This window comes from Polypterus senegalus, chromosome 6, assembly GCF_016835505.1.
Source record: "Polypterus senegalus isolate Bchr_013 chromosome 6, ASM1683550v1, whole genome shotgun sequence".
NCBI classification, from domain to species: domain Eukaryota; kingdom Metazoa; phylum Chordata; class Cladistia; order Polypteriformes; family Polypteridae; genus Polypterus; species Polypterus senegalus.
The window spans coordinates 27,163,506-27,184,363 of NC_053159.1; the positions used below are offsets into that span (position 1 = coordinate 27,163,506).

At 41.4% G+C, this 20,858-nt stretch overlaps 1 protein-coding gene and 1 long non-coding RNA gene across 3 annotated transcripts in view; one reads left to right on the forward strand and one right to left on the reverse strand.

Moving 5' to 3' along the window:
- ppih (peptidylprolyl isomerase H (cyclophilin H)) overlaps positions 1–20,858 on the reverse strand; it is a 122,872-nt gene that overhangs the window by 67,747 nt on the left and 34,267 nt on the right. The window lies entirely within an intron of this gene.
- On the forward strand, positions 1,417–13,078 carry LOC120530900. Its single transcript, XR_005634034.1, has 3 exons — positions 1,417–1,593; positions 5,348–6,235; positions 13,046–13,078. It is a non-coding gene; the product is annotated as an uncharacterized LOC120530900 (long non-coding RNA).

Here is a 20,858-nt window from a genome sequence, read left to right on the forward strand (position 1 = left end):
ATGAACTTATTTTAAAATATTACTGATTAGATCCTGCCATGTTTTTAAAAACGCTGTACGGATCCTCTAACTGAGTATTTGATTTTTTCCAACTTCAAATAATATAACACATCGGTTTCCCACTGACTTAAAAGAGGAGAGTTTGGGTTCTTCCAGTTTAGCAGAATAAGTCTGCGTGCCAACAGTGTAGTGAATGCAATCACAATTTGTTTGTCCTTCTCCACTTTAAGCCCCTCTGGAAGACCACCAAACACAGCTGTTAGTGGGTTAGGAGGGATTGTGAGTCCAAGGCTGTCTGAAAGGTAATTAAAAATGTTCGTCCAGAATAATGTTAATTTGGTGCAGGCCCAGAACATGTGACCTAGTGAGGCTGGGACTTGATTGCAGCGTTCGCAGGTTGGATCATGCCCTGGAAACATTTTGGAGAGTTTTAGTCGAGACAGATGTGCTCGATATATAATTTTGAGTTAAATAATTGTATGCTTTGTGCATATGGAGCTCGAGTGAATTCTCTGCATTGCTAATTTCCACTCCTTTTCTGATATATTATTTGAGAGATCTTTTTCCCAGTGTCCTCTTGGATCTTTCAAAGGAAGGGATTGTAAAATGATTTTATATATTGTAGAGATGGAGTCTAAGTCCTTGAGATTGAGCAATAATTTTTCCAGCATGGATGAGGGTGCAAGATGAGGAAAATCTGGAAGGTTCTGTTTAACAAAGTTCCTGATTTGAAGATAGTGAAAGAAATGTGCAGCTGGAATGTTAAATTTGGAATGTAATTGTTCATAGGATGCAAAGACGTTGTCTATATAAAGATCTCTAAGCAAGTTAATTCCACATTTTTTCCAGATATTAAAAACTGCATATGTTTGTGAGGGTTGAAAGAGGTGGTTCTCTTGCAGAGGTGCCACAGATAGAAGCTTCTCCGTCTTAAAATGCTTTCTACATTGGTTCCAGATTCTAACTGAGTGGAGCACAATTGGGTTATTAGTGTATTGCCGATAACGTGTGTTTATTGGAGCACAGAGCAAGGAATACAAAGAAGTACTGCAGGATTTTACTTCTATTGCGGTCCAAGCCTGTGTCAAAGGAGGACCTTTTTAGACATTCCTCCACACACGCTCATTCCCATACAAAATACGCTCAATCAAGTTCCAACACAAAATACACCTGAAAATGTCAGACCGGTTGCCACTCACTGCCACACACTGTGCTGGACCACTGCGAAGCACAGCGTACTCTCGTATACAACAAATCATTTGAATACACAGCATTTGAGAAATTTAAACTTTCCTTCTCCTTCAGTTAAGTACTACCAGATAAACCGGTTTTTGATGAACCAGTTTTGTTGTCGTTTTCTGTCATCCAGAATGCATGCCTGGTTGCACTTAGAGAGCACAGTGTGTTTTAAATTATTTGCGCAGCTTTTTTTGGAGACTTTCTAAAAATAAACTGCAATCTAAGAATAGCTCTTGATTTAAGGGCCACATTGAAGAGCAGGTCAGAGAAAAGGGTCGGTGTAGCAGATAGCAAATGTCAAGCAGCAGCAGGCAAACTGGAAACTCTGGATTCTTCAGGCATTGTACCTTCGTGGTTAGTAAACTTCATGGTTTATTTTTAGAAATTAAATTAGTGTTTTGGGCTTTGCCGGCTTTGTTCCTCTGCACCAACAGGATACAAACCCTATCTACCCTTCAGATTAATGCGGCATGTCTATGCAGGAGAGGGACGCTGGTGTCACAATTGCCCCACGCAACTGCATATTGACTAATTACTTGACTCCAATCAATCGCAGTTAGTTACCCCATTAGCTTAGGGAAAGACCTAATCTGCATTGTTTTAAAAAATGTTCTTAAAAAGCTCAGAAGTTAAAGGATAAGTTTGGTATTTTTCAAGTTGAAGCTATTTCTTGTCACTTTTCTCTTACAGACTGTTGCAAACGGCAAAGCAAATCAGCTTAATATCGACCTGTAATGTGGGCCTTTTGAGCAATCACTAAGGACTACAACTTTAAAAGCAGTAAACAAAGCGATGAATGACTTTGATTTTGGAGACTCCCCAAGCTTCAGACTCGGAGACTAAATGATGTATCCAAGCGTCATCCTCGGCTATGAAATGCTTGTTAAACGTAGGATTCTCATTGGAGGTGATGCTTAATTTCTGGAGTCAAGACTCGGTTCCCAAACAGTCCTTGCTCATGTCTAACTGTCCATGAGAATTGGATTCAGCTGACCTGTAACTGAGCCCTCCTCTCCTGTCTTTATCCTCAATCTTAGATTTGCCCCATGGTGGCCACATTTTGTTCTGTCATTAAAGCTGAAGACTGGCGAGACTCTGGCTCACCTCAGGGAGATGTCCTGCCACCATGGATCTCTACTGCCCAGTCCTCATGGGCTGATCCTGTTACACTTTGACTGAGTGAGAATAAATCACCAAAGGCGTACTGCTCTTTCGCATTAAAAATGATAAGACTGGCACCGTTTAGGCGTGACCATACTTCGCTTCCAGATATTAAAGGATACGTTTGCTATTTCTCAAGTTTGTAAAGAAATAATATTAACATGCTATATGCATTTCCCAAGCAAAATTGTTTTCTAAAGTTCAGTGCTTTCTATAAATTTAAAACAATGTATTGTCCAACCTGGCTCTTGACAATGGAGTGTATGGGGCATAGAGAATAAAGTAACATTTACCAAGCCAAGACAGTGTCGTGTATTGATCCAGGTCTTACAATTACACAAACATCGTAAAATAGTTTATACGTGGCATTTTTGAACAAAAACAAATCAATATTACGAGATTTGGCCATTTTAACATGTGTGACAGCTCAACACTTAGTCTTCCTGTGCAACAATCTTCCACAACCCCAGGGAGCGGTTTCCTTCCAACACACCAAGTTACAGTAAACGTTTCATGCCACATGTTTTTTTTAATTTTTTTTATTTCCTTATTTACGTGAACATTTGTGCAAGTCAATAGATAATGTATCCTCACTAGGAGAAAAACAGTACCAGGATTATGTGACAAAATGAATACGCACCTGTATCTGAGGCACAGAAGATGCGGATCAACACTTGAAAAATGGACGTATTTAGTAGGTTTTTAAGTTTTTTCTCCATACCCTATACCCTCCACTGTAAAGTGCCAGTGTCGGCAAGATATATATATATATATATATTTAATTTTATAGAAAATTAAACTTTACAACACAGTTTTGCAAGGCAGATAATATAGAACAGGTTTATGAAGAAATAACTTTGTCTTGAAAAATGCCAAATTTCTCCTTCAATCACGCTGTGCATGAATGATGACCTCTTAAAAACACACTTTAAGAACTAGTATGGCAGGTTTGTCCTCCTTCAGCTCCCGGCTTCTTTATCTGTCACTGTCAGAGATATATGCATGTCTCAAAGCTTCACGAGTCAAAGCAGCAGCTTTCCTCTGCATTTATTAAGTTCCATATGAGGCTAGAGTTCTCTTCAAAAGTACAGCTAAAGGTAACAGTTATTGATTATAGAGGATTCAGAACGTATTCAGACCCTGTTGCCTTTATCCCCCCCATTCATCCTTGTGCTCATTTAAACCAATTTTCTCCCCAAGCAACACTCAATATTATCAAAATGACAAAGCAAGCACAGGACTTTAGAATCGGCTGAAATAACCCTCTGCTAGATGTACTCAGACCCTTCGCCTTGACACCTGAAATGTGGCTCAGGCGCGTCTCATTCGATCATTGAGACGTTTCTACATTTTGTTTGTTGTTCACCTGCAGCCAATTCAAATGATTGCAAACAATCAGGAAAGGCACACACAGGTCCCCCGAGTTAACAATGGGCATTTTCCTACTGCTGGAATGTTTTTCAGGAAACGGGAACATTTAAGAAACTCTGGAACTTGTGTAGCAAACCAAAGTAGGAACTCTGTCCATTTGTAGTTTCTGGTAGTTTGTTTTTTTTTTTTTAGCTCCTACTCCAGAATATGCGCTTTTTGTTCAAACAGAAAATATAGTCAGTGGGGCTCAGGCAATGAATTATGCAGTTAACCACAAGCACTAGCACCATTGTTCAAATCGGTTTGTAGTTTGGACTTTGGAGAGTTATCTGTGAAGATGAAGTATGCAATACCATTGCAGTGGTAAAGCATGGTGGTGGCAGAATCATGGTGTGCGGCAGGGGGCTGAGATGTTAGCCAAGGTCAAGAGAAAGCTGAATGGAAAAAAAGTACAGAGAAAAAAACGAAGGCAATCCGGCTCCAGAGCACTCTGGACCACAGACTGCACAGAACAATGACTCTAAGCACACAGCAAAGACAACACAGGAGTTGCTTAGGGACAGCTCTGGGAATGTCCTTGAGTTGCTCAGGAGGAGCCTGGATTTGAGCCAACTGAACATCTCTGAAGGGACCTGAAAAAAGCTGTCCACTGACGGGCTCCATCCAGCCCGGCAGAGCTTGAAGGCATATGCCAAGAAGAATGGCAGAAATTCCCCAAATCCAGGGGTGTCAAGCTTGTTGTGTCAGACCCAATAAGACTCCAGGCTGCAATCACTGCCAAAGGGGCTTTAACCAAGTACCGAGTAAAGGGTCTGAATACAGTACTTGTTTCATTGTGAATTTTGTATTTTTAATAAATTTGCCAACATTTCTAAAATCCTGTTTTAGCTTTGTCATTCTGGGGCATTGCTTGTTTCTTAAAGAGGGGAAAAAAGGAACTGAAGTTACTTCAGCATAAGACAGCAGTATAACAAAATGTGAAAGAAGGGAAGGGGTCTGAATAATTTTTGCAAACAAGCAGGTTGCAATTTCTTGTAAGAGAAGCACAGTCTTTTTATTTAATATGCAATACTGAATTTTGTTTTCATATTTATCATTGCGTCTTATGCCACTATTATTAAGATACTCGAAAACTGAATGGTCCATGGCGACAGTTGCCTATGGCTCTCTAATTACATTACAGCTCTGTTTCTTATAGACATTACACTATAAAAGAGAGAGTACAGATGATCCCATGAAAATTGGAGGGGCACAAAATTATAGGTACGACACAGATAATAATCCAACAACAACAATCTTCTACTAGCGTGGCGTAGGAGGCACAGATGTGGCAAAATAAACTTAAACTATCAAAAAGGCAACAAACTACAACTCTAGGCTTTGACTTCAAAACATCTCTTAAATCAGTTGACATTAAAGGTCATGTTAAAACTCTGCAGATATCTTCTATCATTCACCACCATCTATCTATAACTTGATTGATTATACTCTTCACATTCAGGTTGTCGAAAATCATTCTCTCTAAAATCTAGTATTGATTGGATGGTGCTAACTTCTCTCTCTCGTTCTTACCTAGGGCACGAAGCAAAAGCAGACATGGCCGACAGTGAGATGAATCTCGTCATTGAAGAACTCCAGGCTCTCGACATCCAGAAACTCCTGTCCAGACAGAGGTACCTGAGAGATTTGAAGGCTCATCTGCTGGAAAAATCATCCCCGACATCTGAAATCGATGCAGCACATCGAGTTTCAGTTTAAATCAACTCCACACTGTGCCTCTCACCTCCAAGGCCAAATGAGCTTTACCCCTGCGCCTCATCGTCGGAGCGACGACATCAATGATGAAGACCTCGGCTTGTTTCAGCTATGCAGGCGAAGGTTAAAGGCTAGAACATCTCCATCGGCACAGGCAAGCATCTCCACCCAGAACCGGTTCGACCCTCTCCATGACTCCAGTTTGCCTTAAACCTCGGGTGATGTATTTGTGATTGGAGATTCAATTGTACAAAACCTAAACATTGCATGCCCTAATCAGAAATCTTTTGTTTCTTGTTTTCCCGGTGCTCACGTCCGAGATATTATGAGACGGCCGCCAACAGTCTTCAAAAGGCACAAGAACAGGGCAGTGGGATCCATTGTAATACACGCCGGGGTAAATGACGTGAGACACCGACAGTTGGAGATTCTCCAGGCAGACTTCACAGCATTAATCAAAGCCACAAAAGAGAGGACCCTGTCTGCAAGAATCTTCATTTCAGGTTCCCTACCTCTCATTAGAAGATCAAACGAGTATTACAGTCGTCTGCTGGCATTAAACATCTGGCTGAAAGGCTTCTGTGAGAGTCAAAACATCGGGTTCGTAGACAACTGGGACCTCTTCTGGGAGAGGCCGCGTTTCTTCAAGCGGGATGGTCTGCCCCCATATAGATTCGGCGCCCAGGTCCTCTCCGAAAACATCACTAAGGTAATTTGTCTCTCTTGACTCTCCATTTCTACTCCTAACCCTTTCCATAATGCTTTGCTAGGACACGATAATTCGTTAACAAAATCTTCCTCAAAAGTGCACTACGTTACTACTCTAATAACTAACCTCAATGCATGTAAAAAATCTAAGCAGTGTGGCATAAATACCATCCATCCATCCTCTTCTGCTTATTTGAGATCAGGTTGCGGGGGCAGCAGCTTGAGCAGAGATGCCCAGACTTCCCTCTCCCCGGCCACTTCTTTCAGCTCTTCCGGGAGAATCCCAAGGCGTTCCCAGGCCAGCCGAGAGACATAGTCCCTCCAGCGTGTCCTGGGTCTTCCCCGGGGCCTCTTCCCGGTTAGACGTGCCCGGAACACCTCACCAGGGAGGCGTCCAGGAGACATCCTGATCAGATGCCCGAGCCAACTGATCTGACTCCTCTCAATGCGGAGGAGCAGCGGCTCTACTCCGAGTCCCTCCCAGATGACTGAGCTTCTCACCTTATCTTTAAGGGAAAGCCCAGACACCCTACGGAGGAAACCCATTTCAGCCGCTTGTATTCGCAATCTCGTTCTTTCGGTTACTACCCATAGCTCATGACCATAGGTGAGGGCAGGAACATAGATTGACCGGTAAATTGAGAGCTTTGCCTTGTGGCTCAGCTCTTTTTTCACCACGACAGATCGATGCAGAGCCTGCATCACTGCGGACGCTGCACCGATCCGCCTGTCAATCTCACGCTCCATTCTTCACTCACTCGTGAACAAAATCCCGAGATACTTGAACTCCTCCACTTGGGGCAGGATCTCACTCCCAACCCTGAGAGGGCATTCCACCCTTTTTCGGCTGAGGACCATAGTCTCGGATTTGGAGGTGCCGATTCCCATCCCAGCCGCTTCACACTCAGCTGTGAACTGATCCAGAGAGAGCTGAAGATCACGGCCTAATGAAGCAAACAGGACAACATCATCTGCAAAAAGCAGTGACCTAATCCTGAGTCCAACAAACCGGACCCCCTCAACGCCCTGGCTGTGCCTAGAAATTCTGTCCATAAAAGTTATGAACAGAATCGGTGACAAAGGGTAGCCCTGGTGAAGTCCAACTCTCACTGGAAATGGGTTCAACTTACTGCCGGCAGGGACCAAACAGTCCTTACCAGGGAGTCCGGTACCCCATACTCTCGGAGTACCCCCACAGGATTCCCTGAAGGACACGGTCAAACTCCTTTTCCAAGTCCACAAAACACATGTAGACTGGTTGGGCAAACTCCCATGCACCCTCCAAGACCCTGCCAAGGGTGTAGAGCTGGTCCACTGTTCCACGACCAGGACAAAAACCACACTGTTCCTCCTGATTCCGAGGTTCGACTACCCGACAGACCCTCCTCTCCAGGACCCCCAAATAGACTTTTCCAGGGAGGCTGAGGAGTGTGATCCCTCTGTAGTTGGAACACACCCTCCAGTCCCGTTTCTTAAAGAGGGGGACCACCACCCCAGTCTGACAATGTAGAGGCACTGTCCCTGATGTCCATGCGATGTTGCAGAGGCGTGTCAACAAGGGCAGTCCTACAATATCCAGAGCCTTGAGGAACTCCGGGCGAATCTCATCCACCCCTGGGGCCCTGCCACCAAGGAGTTTTTTGACCACCGTCCCAGAAATGGGGGAGCCCACCCCCGAGTCCCCAGGCTCTGGAAGGCATGTTAGTGGTCAGGTCAGCAGTGCACCATCTCCACCATATGCAGTGTTGACACTGCACTGCTTCTTCCTCCTGAGCTGCCGGATGGTGGACCAGAATCTCCTCGAAGCCATCCGAAAGTCGTTCTCCATGGCTTCCCCAAGCTCCTCCCACGCCCAAGTTTTTGCCTCAGCAACCACCAAAGCCACATTCCGCTTGGCTTGTTGGTACCTATCAGCTGCCTCCAGAGTCCCACAGGACAAAGGAGTCCTATAGGACTCCTCCTTCAGCTTGACGTCATCCCTCACTGCCAGTGTCCACCAACGGGTTCGGGGATTGCCGCCACAACAGGCACCGACCACCTTACGGCCACAGCTCCGGTCAGCCACCTCAACAAAAGAGGCACGGAACATGGCCCATTCGGACTCAATGTCCCCCACCTCCCTCAGGACGTAGTCGAAGTTCTGCCGGAGGTGGGAGAAGTTGAAGCTACTTCTGACAAGGGACTCCACCACGATAAGTTGACGGTTCAAGGAGGAGGTGGCATAAATACAAATAATTTAATTACAATTACACCTCTAGACGAACAATGTATTAAAACTATAAAAACAGATTATAGATTAAATAAAAAATACACACAGAGCAGCATTAATAAAAATAATTTATCTTGAATACCCATAACGCACATACAATTCAGTTCTGCTCTTCCGAAACATTAAATATGGTTTTATTAAATGTTAGAGCATTAACCAACAAGAGGTTTTCCATCAACGATCTTATTAGTTATAGGAAAATTGATTTTTATTGCACTAAGTGAAATGGTGCTTAGCTCTGATGGCGCGGCTGTTTTAATCAAATTTGCGCCTCCAAATTACAGCTTTGCTCATGCGGATCGCCAAGGTAAGAAAGGCAGCGATTTAGAAAACATTTACTCGAGCCGGTTAAAGTGTAAAGATGTCAGTTTTAGTAAATTTAAGTCCTTGAGTATCTTACTGTTGTTATTCATGAAGTTTCTCAGTTTCTAGTATTATCCGTGTATAGACCTCCTAAATACAATGCGTCTTTCTTTGAGGAATTCTCAGACTTGGTGTCAATTACGAACTATGACACGTTCCTAATAGTTGGTGACTTTAACTTTCATATCAATACTCAGTGTGACCCGAAAGTAAAAGAATTCATGAACCTCCTGGACTCTTGATTTGAGACAGCTAGTTAGTCAGCCTACACATAAAGCAGGTCATACGTTAGACTTAATAATTACTAAAGGACTAAAAGTTGATGCGAAGCAGATCATTGGTATTTTTTTTACTATTTAATATAGAAATGATAGAAAATATTCACAAGCAGCATTTGTTAAAAAACGCTTCTTTGATTCATCAGCAGCTTCAAAATTCACAAACATTCTAAGCAACCAGTCCGTTTGTAGTGAGGATAACATAAATAGTAAGGTGGAAAAGTTTAATACTAAGGCGAGAGCTGCTGCTGACATAGTCACATCTGAAAAGACAGTTAAAAAATCTTCTAGCATTGTTATACCATGGAAGACCAAAATAGTGTCTGATTTAAAGAGAACATGCCGGAGAGCTGAGCGTAAAAGAAGAAAAACTAAACTAACTATCCACTAGGAAATAGTGAAGGTTAAAATAACAGAATACGACAACATAGTCCGCCTTGAGAGGTGGTGTTATTTCTCTAGAATTATAAATAACAATGCTAGTAATCCCAGACTTATTCTCTACGATTGATTGTCTGCTAAATCCTGGTCACTCAATGGAATGCCTCCAAAATAATTCCAGTGAAACTTGTGAGGCTATTGCAGTATTTTTCAAACAAATAATTAATGATATTAGAAATAATATAGTACATCTCCCCAACACTGATCCTCTTAAGACCAAGTACTCCATTATAAACAAATTAAATTCTTTCACCAGGATAGATTTACCTGATTTATATAATTTCTCAACTGAGACCCTCCACCTGCGTCCTTGACCCAATACCAACAAATTATTTCAAAGAAGTATCGGGCGTGCTAATTGATAGCATTCTTGACATAGTAAACTCGTCATTAGATACGGGGGTCTTCCCAGACTGTCTTAAGACTGCTGTATTTAAAACCCTACTCAAGAAAAATAATCTTGACTCCTCTGCTTTTGAAAATTTTAGACCTATTTCTAACTTGACTTTCTTAAGTAAAATTCTAGAGAAGGCAGTCATTATGCAGCTAAATGACCACCTCCATAAACATGCTATTCTTGATAAGTTTCAGTCGGGTTTCAGAACAAATCACAGCACAGAAACTGCACTTGTTAAAGTAGTAAATGACTTGCAGGTAAATGCAGACAGAGGCCGTTTATCTGTTCTCATCCTCTTAGATCTGAGTGCTGCATTTGATTTGATGTTCATCAAATTTACCTATCATCAAGCTCATGGTTAACTCATCAAGTCTTACATCACCGGTCAGCGCCTGACACAATTCTCTGCCGCTCTCTCCAATAAGATAACAGAATAATCTGACCGTAGTGTTTTCCTTTGCCTCCGGCATTGCAAGTTCTGTGAATAATCTGAACTCGTCCTTCCATGTTCTCCATGACTTCGCCAGGTTTTTAGCATCGAGGCTTAATGTCAGCGGCGGTCTCAGACCCTCCATTTTCGTTTCGTGTTAGTGTCTCTCAACCTGAACTTTTAACAGCAAACTGGCGTGACTTTCGGCGCAGTTCCGTCACCTACGCTGCCACCATGTTTCTCTCTCGAGATTAGTAAAAGGCACAGACTCACACTTCCAGTTTATGTCTGTATTTCACAGTAGTTAAAGCCAGAACAAAGTCAGTTCACGTGAGCCGCTTGGAGTACATGCATCGAAGCTTCTCAGCTGTGCTTGTGCTATCTCGTGCGATCTATCTCGCGAATATCGTATTCGTCTTAGGCATGACAAAACGCCAGCGGCAGCGTGTCTATGAACCTAATTTAAAGTTAAGCTTTACACCCTGCTTTCCTATTCGTTTGCATAAGCACAGTGCTTCACCACTCCATTACAGCAATTTTAACCTCTGCTACAAAGTGATCAAAAGTCTCGTTTATACTCTGCGTCTTCTCATTAAACTTGTATCTCGCAAATATCATATTCGTCGTAGGCATGTCAAACGCCAGCAGCAGCCTGTCTATGAACGTAATTTAAACTTAAGGTTTACACCGTGCTTTGTTTCCTCAGTAGCTGCACTTTTGAATATGCTTGTATGCGTCACTTGCTTCATATTCTTTTGCTGCCTTCTCAATTGTGTAATGCATTTTTTGGACAGGTTTCATTCATCAAAGTGATCACTACCTAAATCTGTACTCGTGAATCTAAGATGTTTAACAGGCATTCTCAGTATTAAGTTCTGGATTTGCCCGTGAATATTTAGCGGCAGCGTGTCTATGAACGTAATTTAAACTTAAGCTTTACACCTAGCTTTCCTATTGATATGTGTACAAAAGGCTTGTTCAGCGTCAGAGGGTTGTTAAATCACACACTGCATGCACGGGTTTACCTTTCACAGTCCTGCAAAGTCAGTTCATGTGAGCCGCTCGGAGTACATGCATCGAAGGTTCTCAGCTGTGCTTGTGCTATGTCGTGCGATCTTGCGATGTCCACGGCTTTATTTAATGTTAGCTAAGACCCGACACTTAAAAGTTTCTCTCGCACTTTCGCGGAGTTTGTGCCTGACCATCTCATCTTCGTTTGCATAAGCACAGTCATCATCCACGTATATTTCGCAGCAGTGTGTCTATTGGATAGCTGCTGACGGCTGGCCTTATATGGGCAGGCACTCAATTACATGGGAGGCGTGATGATGCGGGACACAACTCCGCCTCACACGGCGACTGAGCTACAGACAAAAGTAGGTTCCAGTTATGAACGTTACGCATAGAATTTTGAAATGAAACCTGCCTAACTTTTGTAAGTAAGCTGTAAGGAATGAGCCTGCCAAATTTCAGCCTTCCACCTACACGGGAAGTTAGAGAATTAGTGATAAGTCAGTGAGCGAGTGAGTGAGTCAGTCAGTGAGGGCTTTTTATTAGTATAAATGACACATGATATTCCATATAGTGTTCCACAAGGTTCTATCCTGGGTCCACTGCTCTTTTCGATTTACATGCTTCCATTAGGTCAGATTATCTCGAGGCATAATGTGAGCTACCACAGCTATGCTGATGACACGCAACTATATTTATCAATAGCACCTGATGACCCCAACTCTGTTGATTCACTGACACAATGTCTTACTTATGTTTCTGAATGGATGAGTAGTAATTTTCTCAAACTAAATAAAGAGAAATCTGAAATTTTAGTGATTGGCAATAATGGATATAATGAGGTTATTAGAAATAAACTTGATGCATTAGGATTAAAAGTCAAGACAGAGGTAAAGAATTTAGGGATAAGTATTGACTCTGACCTGAATTTTAAATCACATATTAATCAGATCACTAGGACAGCATTTTTTCACTTAATATAGCAAAAGTTAGACCTCTTATATCATTGAAAGATGCTGAGAAATTAGTTCACGCTTTTGTTTTCAGTTGACTAGATTACTGTAACGCACTCCTCTCAGGACCACCCAAAAAAGACAACAATCGATTGCAACGAGTGCAGAATGCAGCTGCTAGAATTCTAACTAGGAAAAGGAAATCCGAGCACATCACCCCAGTACTGATGTCACTACACTGGTTACCTGTGTCATTCAGAATTAACTTTAAAATACTGCTTATGGTTTACGAAGGCTTAAATAATCTCGCACCATCTTATATTTTGGAATGTCTTACACCTTACACTCCAAATTGTAACCTTAGATCTTCAAATGAGTGTCTGCTTAGAATTCCAAGAGTTAAACTTAAAAGAAGTGGTGAGGCAGGCGGCCTTCTGCTGTTATGCACCTAAAATCTGGAATAGCCTGCCAATAGGAATTCGCCAGGCTGATACAGTGGAGCACTTTAAAACACTGCTGAAAACACATTACTTTAACATGGCTTTCTTATATCTTCATTTTAGTTTAATCCTGATGCTCTGCTCTGTATATTCAATTAATTATCATTACTATCCATGGTGGCCCCAAAATCCGTACTAACCCCTACTCTCTCTTCTGTTCTTTTCCCAGTTTTCTGTGTGCCACCACCACCTAATCAAAGCACCACGATGTCCCTACATTGATGGATTAAAGGCCAGAATTCCACGTGACTGTCATCATCAAGTCCTTCCATGAGAACCCTGAATACCATGAGGACTGACTGAGGTCATTTATGTTAGGTAGAAGGCCTAAAGGGGGCTGGGTGGTCTCATGGTCTTTAACCCCTGCAGATTTTATTTTTTTCTCCAGCCATCTGGAGTTTTTTTTTTTTTGTTTTTTCTGTCCTCCCTGGCCATCGGACCTTACTTTTATTCTATGTTAATTAGTGTTCTCTTATTTTAATTTCTTCATCATTTAAAGCACTTTGAGTTACATTATTTGTATGAAAATGTGCTATATAAATAAATGTTGATATTGTGTTTTGTATATATTGGCAAGGGTACAGTAAATGGAAATAAAGGGTCAATATTTAAAGAAAATCATCACACTTCAATTTTATCATATTTTAAAATTGTATGAGGTTGGTCAGCTTATTTCAGGGACATAAAATTAATTTAAATGTATATGGGGCTGCATGGTAAGAGTATGGTGACACAGCAATCATCACTGTTAGCTACCTGTAAACAGAGACCACTTGCTCTCTAGCAATTTTGACTTTTCCGAGGATGGAGCTCCCAAGGGCTTTCCCCCATCCCCTTCATAATGCGAGCAGCCTTTCTATGGGCAGCTGCAGCAGAGCTACTCCTGCAGAGACCAAAAAAAAGTCCTGTGTATTGTTTTGGAGCTCTGTGGTGCCAATCCTGCCACTAACCCCCAAGCTTTCCCTGCAAGTTGGAGGACCCTTTGCAGGGCGGATGCAGTTTAACATCATACCAAGGACAATCTTTCCTGAATCTGCAAAATTATTAAAAAATTAATTCAACGGACATATGCCACATAGTAGACAACCATGAATACCAGAGATCATTTATGGTGCAGGACATCTGCTAATTTGTCAGCTCTTTATGACAAGTGCTTAAAGATGCTTTCAATGGAATCATCCCTGGTGGATCTGTGTGTAGAAACCTGTAGATACAAGAGGAGAGCCAGGACCCTTTTTTTTTTTTAACTTTTAAAAAGTGGACAGTTTTGATCCAAAATAGCAGCAATGTCTGCCCACAAGATTGTCTTGAAAAAAGAGACTTAAGGCATATTTCAGAAAGCACAAAGCATTTGGGGAGTATGCAGTTTAATGTCATACCCAGGACTGGTACACAGTCACATTTAGAATAGCTTGAACAATTAAACAAAAAAGAAATTACATTAAAATAATGGAGAGCAACAAAAATCATGCAGAGTCTCTTTCAGCTAGAGTTTCAATGTAGCAACATATAGACCCCAGACGCAACAGGCATGGATTTCAACTCAATTTTCACCATTGCTGCTCTTCACTAGCATTATTCTGGGGTTTGTGGGCAGCTGTGTCTGACTGGCAGGTTAATCAGCAAAGGGTTTAAATAGCCAGGTAAGCATAGTGAGAGCACACTGTAGGGGTACCAGTGGATACTGTCAAGAAGGTAATAACAAAAAAGTTGAATTGACATTTGAAAGGAAGGAAGAACAACAACAAAAGAAAAAGCTGCGTTTTAAATGAACAGCAGAATTCAGATTATCTAGTATGGGTACCGATTGTCCATCAGGGGAACTACATATGGAACAGGGATAAACCTGCAACTTACATTACTGGCATTTCTTGTGTAAAGTAGCAGTTACTGCTGAATCTGGACTTCTTGGTTTCTTCTCCAAGTTCCCACCCTACTATCAACTTACATTTTACACAAACAAGTTGAAAAGATAAAGACAGGAGCAGCTAAGAACCCAACCAACCTGTTGCTCACATGACCTTACTTATTGACTGTTGGCTTGGACCCAACTCCAGAACCATAGGTGTATTTTTTTTTTTTTTGGGTATGAATTAATTTGTACAAACACAATTAACGCAGTTAAGGCTTAACATGAAAAAATAATATACCATTGCTGTGTTAATTCCAAAGGTCTCTCTGGGATAATAATGTTCATTAGTCTGCGAGCTGTTACAGTCATGAAACTATCATTAATCAAAATGAAAAAGTGTGTCATATTCTTCAAATATAGCTATCTTTACTCTAGTATCTTGACTGATAACAACTGAACAGAGCTTTACTAAAAGAAAGTAGGTGAAAAGTACTTAGGTTTCTTTAGTGGTGAATAAAAAGCAGCAAATTCCACAAAGATATACAACTTTTTATAAAATAAAATTAAAAGATAACATGTAATACATTAGGTTTGCTTAATTGGCTAATATTTGAGTTATCTTCTCCAGGCTCTTTTCTTAAAGCACAGAACTGAACTCCTGCTATATTAAACAAACACAACTCCCTTTAAATCCAAAGAAGTGGCTATACTTATCTGAAAATCCTTTGTGAATGGTGACCTTGCATTCATTTTAGCACTGCCACTACACTGTTTTCAGAACTTGCAGCACCTATTGAAATTACACTAACAACATGCTCTTGGCCATTTTGAATTTTTAGAATCCCACAATATAGAGATAGGCCTCTTCATGCCAGACATTTCAGGGTTTTGGTTTTAGACCAGCCTCTAACTATCGGTCTCTTACTCGGCCTGAACATGACATGTTAAGCCACTGTGTTCCTCCCAGAAACAGATTCAGCTAGCCTAAAAATGATTATTTCTGTTCAGCTGACTGACCGATTTTTGCACAGCTGACGAGCTTGGTGTGTTCCTAAATCTGGTCACAGGTCTGCCATTCTGTCTGCTTCCCTGAGTGAAGAATGTGTTGCCCAGTTACTGTAAGATCACCTGGCACCTTGCTGGAAAAACTGGGACCAATGCTCAAAACAAGCCTGGGGGAAATGATTTTATAAATCAACTCTTTTAGAATGTTTGGCTACTCATGTGAATTTCTCTTCTTCACCCACTATTCATCTCTTGAAACATAAAACATGCTCTTTAAGAACAGTTTTCATTTGTTTAAATTGTGACATGTCAGGTGTCATGGCATCAGTATCATGCCTCTTCTTTCTGTACTTGCTTCTGACCTTGGTCACCTCCAAATTTGGGGTGGCAGACTTTGGTGGGTGGGATCCAATTTTCATCCCTTGTTTGATGTTTGAGCATTTCCTCATCTGCTTGTTCTGCTTTTTCTTCTCCTTTAAAATTAGTCAAAAATTGGGCAAAAAACGTTACTGCTGCTTCATTTTGGTGGTATTCCACTCAATGGCAACAACTGACCCAAATCTTAATTCAACTGGGTGTCCCCTCTCCATTGTGGGTTCTCTCTAATTTTGAAATCTGAAACATAAACCCATTTAAATCTTCTTTGACTTATCATACTGTATTTGTCTCTTTAATTACAACCACAACTACAAGATTCTGCGGTGGGTTGGTTCCTGCCTTGTGCCCTGTGTTGGCTGGGATTGGCTCCAGCAGACCCCCGTGACCCTGTGTTCAGATTCAGCGGGTTGGAAAATGGATGGATGGACTACAAGATTTCATTGACTTGTCCACAAGCTGCAAGACATACACACTTGTCGTCATGACCATTAAGGAATTTCTACATAACTATGACTATTTTTTTTTTTTTTAATTCTTTACTTAAGAGCTGCTGGGCAATAATGATCAATGCTGTTCACATATTGTATATTTGTGTTAATTCTTTGCTTGATTGAGCTTCACCAAATTCCATGCTGCTCATGTTATGGTAATATGGTACTCACTCCATGTAATACAGAAAAGTCTATCAAGAAACTCATGACAGACTGTTGAACCATATAGTGTGTACAGCGAAACCAGGCCACATATTCAAAGTGAAGGACTTGGCCATAAACAAGATACTTTAATGGTCTGTCAATCAGCAGATCCAAGAAATAAGTGACCTTAAAACTCATATCTTACATAGCATTTGTGCACACCTGAATGCCGTGAGCAAACAGCTGAAAAAACAGTGAAGACCACTCTGGATCAGAGAAGAGATAAGATGTGGAAAGCATAATCAACTTAATAGTTAAAGGAATCTAAAAGAGTTGCTTTGGAGCAGTCTCTTAAAAACACAGGGCCAAATCACAAATGTCCTGCAAGACCACCTACTCTGGCGCTCAAAGTCTCACAGTTTACAGGTAATGCAAGAGTTTATCCACACTAGTCCAATTCCCATACAAAAGCTCAACAAATGTGTTAATACTAAATCTGTGAGAAAATACACAAACATAGAGTTGAGTCCTCCAATAAAACATTACAGTCAATTACAGGTGGCACAGTGGTTAGCACTGCTCCCTCATTGATCTCACATCTTTTGGTTGGATTCAAATGCCAAGTCGTGGCTTGTGTATAGTCTGCACGTATTCCACAAGTGTGCCTAGGTTTTCCTCCTGTATCCAGAGAAAAGCCAAGCAAAATGACACCTTTTATTGGCTAACTAAAAAGATTACAATATGCAAGCTTTCGAGGCAACTCAGGTCCCTTCTTCAGGCAAGATGTAATCGAGTTGCCTCGAAAGCTTGCATATTGTAATCTTTTTAGTTAGCCAATAAAAGGTGTCATTTTGCTTGGCTTTTCTCTACATTCATAATGGCTAACACGGTACAACACCCTAGTACTCCTGTATCGAAAAAGATGTTCAAGATAGTTTAGCTGGTAACTAAAATGGTCTGGAATGAGAGAGAATGGGTGGGGTGTGCATATTCAGCAATGGACTGACACCCCATCCAGGTTAGGATTCAACCATTCATTCAATGTTGCCAAGACAGGCTTTGGCTCCCCCAAAAGCATGAACTGAATTAAGCAGGTTTGAGAATGTCATGCTATGAAATGTTTCCGGATAACTAAAAATAAAAAAAAAATAAAAACAAAATGTGAACACTTAAAATAAAAATATAAACATAACATCCTTCTTGGAAATAAGATTTTTTGTTTACTATAGAATAGATCAGGAATAAATGCTCCCTTTTACTTGGTATTCCAATTTCCCCATTGTGATCATTTAACGAGTCTTGAGACCATTTATGGCACTTTAAAAACATAAAGTATGGTCTAACATTCAAGACCCAAGGGTAACATTAGCTTGAAGGCCTCAACAAAAGCACACAAACCGGTCTGCCCACCAGCATGGCAACAAGCATCACAAGATTCCTTGAATGTCACTGGTGGCAGTTTAAGTCTGGATTTTTTAATAAGCAGTTGCTAGAAATAGAGTACTAACTTTCACCCTCAGGATGTTAAATGCCCCACCCTGACTCATGCAAAAAGATTTGATTTACTTTGCGCACCTCTGATGTGTAGATAATGGGAAACACTAGTATACCTTAAATAATGTTGAACCACACAGGGTGGACATCACCTCAGTTTATGTCATTCTTCAAACATGACACTTAAATGCCACATCAAGACACTTTACCCATACTAAGGACCCAAACTGCTCAGTGTAAGAAAAAGACTGGTGTGACATGAGCTAGCTCACCTTTTAAAAATGTTCAATACAATATAAATTATAGCTAAACTAGACATTAAGTCCGTTACAATAACGGGTGCTAGAACAGTATTGCATAAACATTATTAGGAACAGTCTATATTAAATGGCAAGGGACCTTGACCTCATTCTGTTTGTTGTCTTAATTTTTTTGTTAAAAATATTTTTGCAAGAAGCCTAAAGTAAAATAATATTAAAAATAGAAACGTATATGACAATACAGTAAGTATCTATATATATATAATTCACTAAGGCAAGACAACCATGAAAAGCACGCCGGAAGGGGCGTGGATTCACTAAGCCGCCGACAAATGAGACACCTATGGTGCACGCAGGAAGGAGCCACGCCCACCAACTCCAAGACCATTGGATACGACGACAACTCATAGGGTCACGCCCACCAACTCGGACGCGACGACACAGAAAAAATGGCGTCATTTATGATCGCCTCGTAGAGGCCACATGCAGTGCAGGTCAGGTTAATGTCACGTACCTCCGATCTACGTTGACTGTTCATAGAGGCAGGTTTCTCGCGGAGGTGAATCGCCATATGCAGCGTGTGAAAAGGTTTGCGAGGGGTATTCCATGGGATCCTTAAAACAATCCTTTAAAACTGAGGTTAAAGCACAATGAAGGAATCAGTCTTTAAAAACCAATAAGCCCTTTGCCTCTGTTTCATTACCGTCTCACCTGCTTCACCAATGCAGGCCCTGCAACAGTCGAGACGCTCTGTCAGCAGCTGACCTTCTCTGTGCCTGACCGGTTCACACAGAGGCAGCGCAAGAGAAAGCCGCGCCAGAGACAGACAGAGGCACACACACAGGCAGCTGGTGGGCGGCTCTCCGTGAGTTTCTCTTGCGAGCGGACACATGACCAGGCAGTGTGTATGCTTCGAGAACGAGGCTGGACGCGGCTTGCGACTGGGCACATGAGCAGGCAGTGTGTATGCTTCGAGTGCGAGGGTGGACGCGACAGGACCATCTAGGAAAAATCATGTCGCGGATGTGATTCGCTGTATGCAGTGTGTAAAACAGTTTGTTTGTCGCAGATGTGAATCGCTGTATGTGGCGTGTAGAACAGTTTGCGAGGGGTGTCCCTGTGTCTTTCCAGAAGTGTTCAACCATCAATAAATAATTATGCGGCATTTGTTATGCCACGGGTCCACTATTGTGTTGTATTTTGCTTTCTCTAGAGTTCCATCTTTTCATTCACTTACTGTTGTATTCTCACACTAACCTGTTTTAGATAACAATGTCTTTCCAGAAGTGTTTACCATTCAATAAATAATTATGCATGAGATTGAGCGTGTGTCTAGGCGTGGGTAAGCCGTTGAACCCCATTCGGGCTGCAAACCGTGGAACTGCCACTAAGTGCGACTCATACGCTCCCACTGTTTTCGTCCCTTTGTACACACCCCCCTCCCACACGTTGACTGTTAATAGAGGCATGTTTCTTGCGGAGGTGAATCGCCATATGCAGCGTGTAAATCTGTTTGCGAGGGGTATCCCATGGGATCATTAAAACATTTCTTTACAACCGAGGTTAAAACACAATGAAGTGAGCAGTCTTTAAAAAAACGAGTTTTCGGTTACGACGCACGACCGCGTGCAGCATAGCAAAGTGTTGTACACGCTACATACAGCAATTCGCATCCGCGACAAACATGCGCCTTCTTAGATGCTCCTGCACTTTGTACACACCCCCCTCCCACCTCGCTACACCGCACGGACGATTGTGTGTTGGTTTGTTCCGTGCATTGTTACAATGTTGCTTTTCTTGCCGATTTATTACATTACCGATTTTGCAAATGTTACATTTTCTCCCTGTGCTTAAAAATTATTTAAAAACCGGCCTGATTATGCGGCGTATGGTATGCCGCAGGTTGGCTAGTAATTAATATTGCCTTAGTGTAAAACTTTATAACAATCTGTAATACACAATATATGAAGAAGATATTTAGGAAAATGTTATTTTTTTTACCTCAGGAAATTTTTCAATAAAATTTCATTATAGACAACATTTTTTGTAAACACTCTTGTTCAGGACCATCTACAACGTTGACAACAACATCTGTAAAACATCTAACTCTTGATAATGCAACATATAACTGACCGTGGCTAAATAATGGTTCTGGCAAGTAAATGGTAACTTTTTCTAAGGTTTGCCCTTGAGCTTTATTAATTGTTATAGCAAAGGCTAACGTAACTGGAAATTGTTGCCTTCTTATGGTAAAGGGTAAATTAGTAAAGGATAGAGCCAAATCAATACGGGGAATATTCTGACGCTCATTTCCTTTTTTACAATTGATCTATTTGCTTGTATTTTTCTTCGTCCTTC